Source organism: Podarcis bocagei, assembly GCF_964188305.1.
Source record: "Podarcis bocagei genome assembly, chromosome: 11".
NCBI lineage: Eukaryota > Metazoa > Chordata > Lepidosauria > Squamata > Lacertidae > Podarcis > Podarcis bocagei.
Window position 1 is genome coordinate 35,911,917 of NC_138136.1, and position 10,157 is coordinate 35,922,073.

The following is a 10,157-nucleotide window of genomic DNA, read 5'->3' on the forward strand; positions in this document are numbered from 1 at the left end:
TCCCCCCCCACCCCAGCTCAGTTCAGTGGGAGGTGGATTTCCCGGGTCTCTTGTCCCTTAGAGGGCGCCTCTCATCATCCCGCCATTCTGAGAGCAGGGAGGGCGCCTCTCAGGAGACTTTCCCCCGCATTTGCTTTCCCGCTCAGGAAAGCGCGCGCGGCCCTGGCTGGATCTGCAACTCTTCTGGTGAGTGAGGTTTAAACCAGAGGCAGGCGCTCCTTCTTGGACGGATGCCTGGAAGAAAAAGACCCCACGGTCTCTTCCTTTCCTTCCCCTGCAGAGACCAGCCACGTCCCTCAGCCGAGGCCGCCTTGCTTCTCAAAAGAGCCGATCTACTACAGTTCGTGGCTGCATGGGAGAGCGCTGCTTTCCTTGCAAAAGGCCCCCAGGTTGAGTCGCCGGCACCTCCAGCTATGAGAGGATGGGAGCAGTGGCGTAGCGTGGGGGGTGCAGGGGGGGGTCGGCCGCACCTGGCGCAACATCTGGGGGTTAGGGTTAGGGGGCGCAAATTACTTGCCTTGCCCCGGGTGCTGACAACCCACGCTACGCCACTGGGGGAAACCAGAAACAGGTTGTGTGCATTGGCCTAATGTCAGATTTTATTGCTAGAAGTTGGATGCATAACAAAATACTTTGGGCTTCAAGCATTTACCCTTATCCACTTAACCTGGAGCAATCATCATTTGTATTATTTGTAAAATATCTTATTTTCTTCAGTATAAAAAACAAATATACGTGCAAACTTGTAGAAAAGTCCTTGCTTGGTAACCACACATGGACTTCCCTAGTATACTGTATGCAGATTGTGAACTTCAGCTTCCCTCAGGTTATCTCAGGGCTTTCTTTTTCCTACATTTGTTCCAGCTATATATATAAATTAAAATAAAACCAGTTCCACACCCATAATCATCTCCCTGCCTTTAAGATACTCTAGAGCACTTGGAAGGCAGAAACTTAGAAGGTGGAGCCTTTAGTGGCATAGAAATTAGACTAATTTTCTGTCTGCCAAACAACTATCAAACTGTTTATTGTTGTTGTTGTTGTTGTTTAGTCGTTTAGTTGCGTCCGACTCTTCGTGGACCAGAGCACGCCAGGCACTCCTGTCTTCCACTGCCTCCCGCAGTTTGGTCAAACTCATGCTGGTAGCTTCGAGAACACTGTCCAACCATCTCATCCTCTGTTGTCCCCTTCTCCTTGTGCCCTCCATCTTTCCCAACATCAGGGGCTTTTCCAGGGAGTCTTCTCTTCTCATGAGGCGGCCAAAGTATTGCAGCCTCAGCTTTACAATCTGTCCTTCCAGTGAGCACTCAGGGCTGATTTCGTTAAGAATGGATATGTTTGATCTTCTTGCAGTCCATGGGACTCTCAAGAGTCTCCTCCAGCACACCCTGCCAAACCAAATAAAATCTCAAAACCAAAATGTTGGCAAAATGTTGAGCTCCATTTGAAATATTAGTTCTTTCCTAAGTATTTCTTCAAATGGTTGAAATGATTTCAACTCTAGCAGCACAATTAAAGTTTTCTCAAAATATTCTGTGACAGAGAACATATAAGCAAATCCCGCAGGTGCAATGCAATTTCTGTCGAGGTTTTTTTTTTTTAAAAATTAACCATATTAAAGTATGACCACTGTGGCCAGAGGAAATAGCTTCTCTGACTGCCTTTCACCACCCAGGCTAGAGGGTTTTACCCTGTTCCTGTATCTTCAGATCTGCCTTTTGTTGTGCTTTGTTGAACTACTTTGAGTGTAATGTATACGGAAAAGTGGCATACAACTACTAACCAAACTGCAGTCTTAAGCGCACTTACCTGAGAGTCAGTCCCTTGAATTCAATAGGACTTATTTCTGTGACAGACATGACTAGGATTGCACTATTATTTATTTCCTTAAACAAAGCCCAAGTAACTACCATTTTGAGGTCACAGGGTAGGTTACAACCATTTTAAAATGCAGTAGTAAAATCAGTTAACACTGTTGGTAACTACTCTGTTTTTCTATAGGTGCTATATAATTATAATAATTGCTATTTGATTACAATTCTATTTCATTACCATGTTATTATTATATTTTTATGTCACAATAGTGACACAGCAGATGTGTGAATAATTTGCAGTATGTGTGTACTACAGAATGCCTTGCTGAAAAATATTAGGGAGGCATTGACCCCCTCACTAAGTAGTATGCTATAGTGGCATGTTCTGAAATGACAAGCCTTGTAGCCACATCCTTCTGAGTCTACATAACAAAAATGAAGTTTTGACCAATGTAGACTATGGTTTCAATACTAAGCCACCTTTTCTCTCCCCTGACCCCCAGCCTAAGACTGCTGGGTCATGCAAAAGGTTGCTTAATATCGTGTAACATTTTGATCAGAATAAAGGCATTTTGGAATTTCTCAAATTAAAAGCAGCAGCACCTTTTTTCTGCTTAGCTTACAGGTATTTGGTGGGTTTCTCTCTGAGAAAAACTTGCTTATTTGACATGCAAAATATTGGCACAAAGCACCCCAGGAAATCAGTGTCAGTGCTTCATCCCTGCTCCACTGCACTGCTGTATAAAAACTTCAAGCTGCAAATGATAAAGGAAACAACTGACACAGAGGGCAGCTATATCAGTGGCATAGTGGGGGGCGGCACTTAACAAGGGGCCTGGGAGTGATGTGGTGGCTCAGGCATCTACAGGCTCTGAGTCTGCGCTGTTCGAAAGAGCAGTGTGGGGTTTGCATCCACCCGCTGTCTCCCTCTCAGCCGCCTACCGCTGATGCGGAGGTGGCAAGTAGACTCCCTGAAGGCTGTATGCTGCTCGAAAAAGCAACGCGGAACTGCAGGAACGCGGCTTGGACACTGGGATTCTAGCATGCCTGCCCCGCCCTGTGGGCACCTCACCCTGCGGTGCCTCACCCCACCCCCACAGGCGCCTTGTCCCACCCCCACGCACACCCTTCACCCCAGGTGCCCAAGTGGCTAGCTACACAAGTACAGCGGCACCTCGGGTTACAAACGCTTCGGGTTACAAACGCTTCAGGTTACAGACTCCGCTGACCCGGAAGTAGTACCTCGGGTTAAGAACTTTACTTCAGGATGAGAACAGAAATTGTGCGGCAGCGGGAAGCTAAAGTGGTGCTTCAGGTTAAGAACAGTTTCAGGTTAAGAACGGAGCTCCGGAATGAATTAAGTTCTTAACCAGAGGTACCTCTGTATTACAAATGAAATTAGGTCCACTTCCCATGTCCCCAACTAATATTTGTGGTCCTTAATAGCAAATGCCCCTCTGTCTTTCACATCTGTTTTCAATAATGATCAATTCTGTTGTGTGTAACTAGAGAAGTATGCTTGAAGGTGATTGGCCGAGAGAAGGGCTGTAGCTCAGTGGGGAGAGCATTTGCTTTGCCTGCAGAAGGCCCTGGGTTCATTCCCTGACAGCATCTCCAGGTGGGGCTGGGGAAGAGAGTCCCTGCATGAAAGCTTGGAGAGCCATTGCTGCCAGTTAGTGTAGAGTATAGACAATACTGAGCAAAATGGACCCAATGGTCTGATTCAGTATAAGGCAGCTCCCTATGCTCCTGCTTGAAAGATAGTATCCAACAGAATTAGAACAGATGTAAGTTAGTCATTCCCATTTTTTTTATTAGTATTAATGGGCGTATTCTGAGAAGGACTAAGAGTATGTTGTCACCCTGGGCTCCCTTGGGAGGAAGGACAAGACACGTACGCACTAGGGTTTGAAACACACAGGACTCATTTTCCCACAGGCTGCTTTGGTACATGGTGCTTTGCAACTGTACATACCTTCATATGATAATGCTGCAAGAGTTACCTATCTGTGCAGTCTATTAATTAGTCCATTAATTAGTGTGTCCATGCCCCCTAAGCACTGGCGGAAACAATGTAACACCTACCCGCATGCACATGCGCGCACATACAGTTCCTCGCTTTTAAAAAGTATTTTTTCACTTTTTAAAAATATACTGGAAGTCTGGTAGGAATATAGTGGCAGTCTGGTAGGAGATGAGGAATGGTACAGCTCTGCAGCATCACTTGGTGACCTATAGGACACTCTCTGTGGCAAGAGCAAACCCTTGAGAAGCGCATTCTCAGCACAAAATGGATTAAAACAGCCCCTGCAGAATGCACTTTGGATGATGTAGGAATGATGTCATGTGTACAGCACCCACAAGGGTGTTTGTATCCAGCACTGAATGCAAATGATCACACAGTGTATACATACCCAAGCATTGGATACATCCCAATTTAGCTAGATTTAAAGAGCAAAACATCAACCCAGCCAATGCTTTCTTCCCTTAGCAAGTGTGCTTGGGATCAAATTTCAATTAGGACCAGGGGAGGGTTACACACCTGATTTGACATGGGTTAATCCTAATGTGGCATGGGCAGGTTATTTAATTTTTAAAGCTATGCAGTAAAAAACTTAAGCAACTATTGAGATGTGGAAGGTGGAGTTGTAGCACTACAAAGCGTGTGTGTGTGTGTGTGTGTGTGTGTGTGTGTGTGTGTACACACACACACACACACACTGCTTTTTTCTAAAAAAAAAATTAAGGGTATTCTCATTTTCCTACTCATATTGAAATACTGCCCTTCAGTGAGGCCAAACTTAGATTCACAAAATGTTTAGGGGTATGCGTACCCTTGCGTCCCCCCCCGAAAAAAAAACCAGTGTGTGTGTGTGTGTGTTCATTTAAACAACCTTAAAATATCAATGACTTCCCTTCTCTTTCCATGGTTCAGTTTGCATAGCATAAATCCCTGCATATTTTATATAAACTAAACCACTCCATATTCCATTATTACATCCATCAAAACTTGTTTACACTGTTGAATTTAACTTAATGCTGCTCAAGTGTACACAATTTCCCCCCATATATTCAATAAACATTTTAAAATCTTCTTTAAATGTATGTTCTTCTTATTCTCCTGTTCTATAAGTTAGGTCCGCAAGCTGCACATATTCCATCAGTTTAAGTTGCCATTCTTCTTTACTTGAGACCTTGGTTGTTTTCCATTTTTGGGGTAACAACACACGGGCCGCAGTAGTGGCATACATAAATAACCTTTTCTGACACCTGGGAATTTCCATCTGAATTATCCCCAACAAAAAGGACTCTGTTTTGGGTTTTGGGTGTGTTTTTAAACATTTCCCCCCAGTTCATTATAAATTATTTCCCAATACTCTTTTACCCTTTTACAAAGCGTGTTCCCACCACCCTCCAATGCTCACCTGTGTGGGCTGACATGTCCTTGCCATCCTAGTTACAGCAGTAGAACTTGTAAGTGGACCTTTGTGACTCAAGCCCTGAGGAAAGACATTTGTAAGGGGTTCTGGAAAGACAATGATCTGCACTCTTATTGCTGTTAGTAATGGCTGTTTGTGTAAAATGCCCTTTTCTCAGAGTTCCCATCAACAAGCTCTCGCTTGCTTTAGAGGCAGGAGTGGAGATCTTTTGACTCCCCTTTCCAATGGCCAGGAGTAATGGGAGTTGCAGTCTACCGAGACATGGAGGGCCCCTGTTCTAGAGACATCATTGTGCCTAATGCTTTCTAAACACGAGCGGTCAGGCCCATGCTCTGAGGGGTCAACACAGGGAGCAAAATGGAGCTAGAGAGCACAAGGAAATAAAATGTGAAATGTGAACACCTTGATATGAGATAGGTGTTTCCAGACTGTGGCAACTGTATGGCTATCTGCCACAATTGGCTGTAGAGTGGAGTCCTCTGCCTGCGGGCTTGGAAAGTCAAAATGAGTAGGTGGTGCGGGACAATGCCCACGGGTCTCCCTCCCTTCCCCCAGACCTGAGGTCCAAGCCTGAAGTGGGCTTGTAAGCATGTTCACAAGCTTCCCTTTGAGCAGGAACTTTGATTGCCTTATGTTCCTGATCAGGGGAGGCTTGTAATCGTGTTCAGGTGAACAGACTTACAACCCCTCTTCAGACCTTTCTACTTATTTTTAATATTACATTTGTATACAGACCTTCATCCATACATCTCAGAGCAGTTTACAGCATAAAAATGGAATATAAAAACACAAAATACATAATAAAAACAAGACCCCCCCAAACCAATAAGATGGGTCTGGCATGCATAGCCTCACATCATCACGGTGCCCCCCCCCCATTTAACACCTGAAGAGGTTTTTAGTCATTATCTTATTATCCTCTTTTGAAGCTACGAGGACAGTGAGGAAGAAGATGGGGTTAGTCGTCGGATGCTTCAACTGGAATTTTAAAATGCAAACAACCTCTTGCTAACATAACATTATGGCAATTTTGGGGGTAGGAGGCCCTTCTGAGCAGACAGGATTTTTGCACGTTCACACTAGTGGTGTCACACCAATATAACTTCCAGATGGCCTGTTTAACAAGCATTCATTGGAGCGATTAGACAGTACTGAAACTTTAATTAGCATTTTTTATTTAATATTGTGAAGATTGGATGACTTTGTGTGAAGCAAATGTTCTCTCACACTTTCCAGGGCATTTCCTCCACCACTTTCCTTATTGCAAAAGGTCTGATGGGTGGGGATGGGACAGGTGTGTTCTGCAAGAGCTCCAAGTCAGCTTTAATTGTGCGGCCTGAATTTACCACACCAAGAGCCTTTGTGTTCCATCAGTGCAAAGAGATTTAGCAGTGATTTGGTCTTTGCCCACCAGGTGTAACTGTAGGATAGCATTGCAGGGTGAGTCCAACATCAGATGCTTGATGTAAAGAAACAGAGAAAAATAGCATTAACCTCAGAAAGAACTGGCCACAGGGCACCAGCAACAATTATTATTATTGTAGGTGTATGCAGCAATAAGGCATGGATGTAATTAAAGTATGTTGTAGTAGACCTCCTCTCACTTCAGAAATTGTTTAGCAATGCTCCTCCATTATTGCCACCACACAAGCGTTGCTTAACTCCAACTTACTTCCTGCTGCAACTGATGTTTAAGGGAATTCATGTGGATGACAGGCATACTTTGTTCAGTGACTATACCTGGAACTCAACTCAACTAATACAGAAAATGAGGAAGTTTAATTTTGCCCTGCTGTATCCTGGTACTTGCATTTATTCCCCACAAAGTCCACTGCTTACAAATGCCTCTCCACCACTTACAATCATGTGTTTGACAAATTGGGCTCTAGTACGCCAAGCCTTATGCTATAATAAAATGAGCTGGTCTTTAAAGTGCCACAAGGCTTTTTGTTTTTTTTTTTGTTTTTTTACTGCAACGGACTGATAAACTACCCTTATAGAAATGGGTAAACATGAGGGAATTGGTGGCCTGAGGGAAGATTGCAGTTGTCTTGGCAAGAGATCATCAGTGAGCCAATGGGCAACATGTTTTGCAATGTGTAAAGAGGATATGAGACATGACTGAATACCGGGAACAAAGGAGACAGCAATAGCAGGTAATCAAGAGATCAATGGCAAGCAACAGTGGACACCTTTGGTACAGTTGGGTGTGTTGATTACAACATATATTTCTCCTCTGCAAATTATAGGGTTGTTGCTGCTGCTGCTTCTTAAGCATTGAGTCGGTAAAGATAAAGGACCCCTGGACAGTTAAGTCCAGTCAAAGGCAACTATGGGGGTGCGGCACTCATCTTGCTTTTAGGTCAAGGGAGCCAGCATCTGTCCACAGACAGCTTTCCAGGTCATGTGGCCAGCATGACAAAACCACTTCTGGCACAACGGAAGACCGTGATGGTGTTACCAGGAAATTGGAAGGCGGGTGAGAGACCCCCCCCCCCCAGCCTTGCCTCTCCACACCACAAGGCAAAGACAAAGAGCCTCTGCTGCACATTATCAAATCTAACAATTCACTGATAAATGTATCAATGTACTGGCTCAATGTGATAACTTTAGAAATTCATAAGAAATCACATTGTTGTATCAGTCTTCTCAGTTCTAATGGCATTTAGGACCCAGGGAAGTGATGTTTAAGAGGAGAGGTTAGTGAGTCCACCTTAATCCCCGAGATACTGTAGATGTACAGCCCTGCGTCCGCAGGACCTTCCCAAAGATTCATGACCGGTGATATCCTCCAAGAGTCTCACGACAATAACCATCTCAATCACAATGCCTACCTGCCCCATAGTGGGATGAAACCCAGACAAGACAAAGTGGTGACTTGATCAGGGACCAGGGAACTGTAAATGCTTTCCTTTGTACAGTGGTACCTCGAGTTACAGACACTTCAGGTTACAGACTCCGCTAAGCCAGAAATAGTACCTCAGGTTAAGAACTTTGCTTCAAGATGAGAACATAAATCATGTTCCGGTGGCGCCGCAGCAGTGGGAGGCCCCATTAGCTAAAGTGGTGCTTCAGGTTAAGGACAGTTTCTTTTTTATATATATACTTTTTATTAAAATTTCCATTTTAACAATCCATTCAAATCACATTAAATATTCCAATTTATACAAATACATATTATATAGTCCAAATATTCCGCCAAATTATAAATTTTTATTGGGACTTCCTATGCTTCAAGTTCTGTGGGGCTCTGATCATCTTATATCTCCACTGCCTTGAGTTTCCAATAGTTCCTTTAAATCTTCCTGTTATTACCCTCCCTTCCTTCTTTCATGGCCTCTGAGTTGTTTCCACAGGCGAGTTGAAGTAAACAATGATATGCTTCTGTGTGAAATTAATATGCTTGACTCTCCCACTATTGCAGCTGGTAAGCCTATTGTTTGCAGTATATCCTCACACGCTGGTGTTTTTGCCAAATCAATCCAAAAGTCCATTTCGCCACTGGCAGACACCATCTTCTCTCACAGACCGGTTGCATCAAACATTAGCCTTTCCAGGGGAGATTTGCCAAGTCGGACTTGAAATGCAGATATATTAACAAATTAAGAGCTCACCTCCCCCTATGACTATTTATCTCTGCAGCCCGGTCTTTCCAAAGTTTTTTGAAGTCTCTCCAGTGGCTAGCAAGATCCTGCTCCTTTCTAATATCCATATTTGGAGAGTCTTTTATCTTCTTCCAAGCGTTTCAAAAAAACAAAAGCTTTAGTTATATAGTATTGTTATTTTCACAGAGTTTTTTTCCCCCATCTCACTTGCTATAAATAATCTAAACGGATCTTCGGGGGGGGGGGGAGTTGTCTAGTATTGTAATAAATCATGGTTAAAAAACCCCCCTTTACCCCCCACTCCTTTTCCATTCCGTTCCAACATACCGGCTTAGATGTTATTCTTAGATGTTATTATTATTATTAATAACAATAATAATAATTTTTATTTATACCCCGCCCTCCCCATCCAAGGCTGGGCTCAGAGCGGCTTACAAGCAATAATAAAAACAAGTTGAATGATTACAACTTAAAAACAAAATTAAAACACATTAAAATATTGAAACATTAAAATATTAAAATGTAGCCTCATCACAGGAGAAGGAAACGAAAAAAGAAAGAGAGGGAGGGAATCAAATTGGCTCCAAGCTTATTCTTTCTTCCTCTCTGTCACTCTTGGCACCTCAGTGGCTGACTTAACTGGCAGGTTAATTTTCCCCTCTTCGCTTGAAGCAAGTCCAAAACTTATATCCAATATTTCATCTTAAGAAATGGAACTTGGTGCGCTCACGGGGACAGTGTCCAGGAGATTCGAACTGCCTTGGGGCTTTCCATCCAGTGCCCCCAACCCTCCTTCTTTACGAACTTGGGGGTGGTTTACTGGGCATCCGTGGATGAGACTGCATCTTCCCTTACACCGGGAAGAATTTGGGAGGCTGATTACTCCCATCTCAGCCTCTAAATTGCCTCGTGGGAGCTGGAGAGATGGTATTGTCGGCCATCTTCCACGGCACCTCAAGCGGAAGTCCCCAAGAACAGTTTCAGGTTAAGAACAGACCTCCAGAACGAATTAAGTTCTTAACCCGAGGTACCACTGTAAGTACAGTTTGAGACCTTCTCCATAAAAAAAAGTACATGTGAAAGACTATATAGTCGTCGTACCTTGGTTTTTGAACTTAGTTCTCAGACATTTTGACTCCCGAACACTGCAAACTCAGAAGTGACTGTTCCAGTTTGCAAACTATTTTTGGAAGCCGAACGTCTGACAGGGCTTCCTCGGCAAGCTGTGCTTTGGTTTCCGAAGGTTTTTGAAGTTGAAAGGACTTCCAGAACGGATTCTGTTCGACTTTCAAGGTACA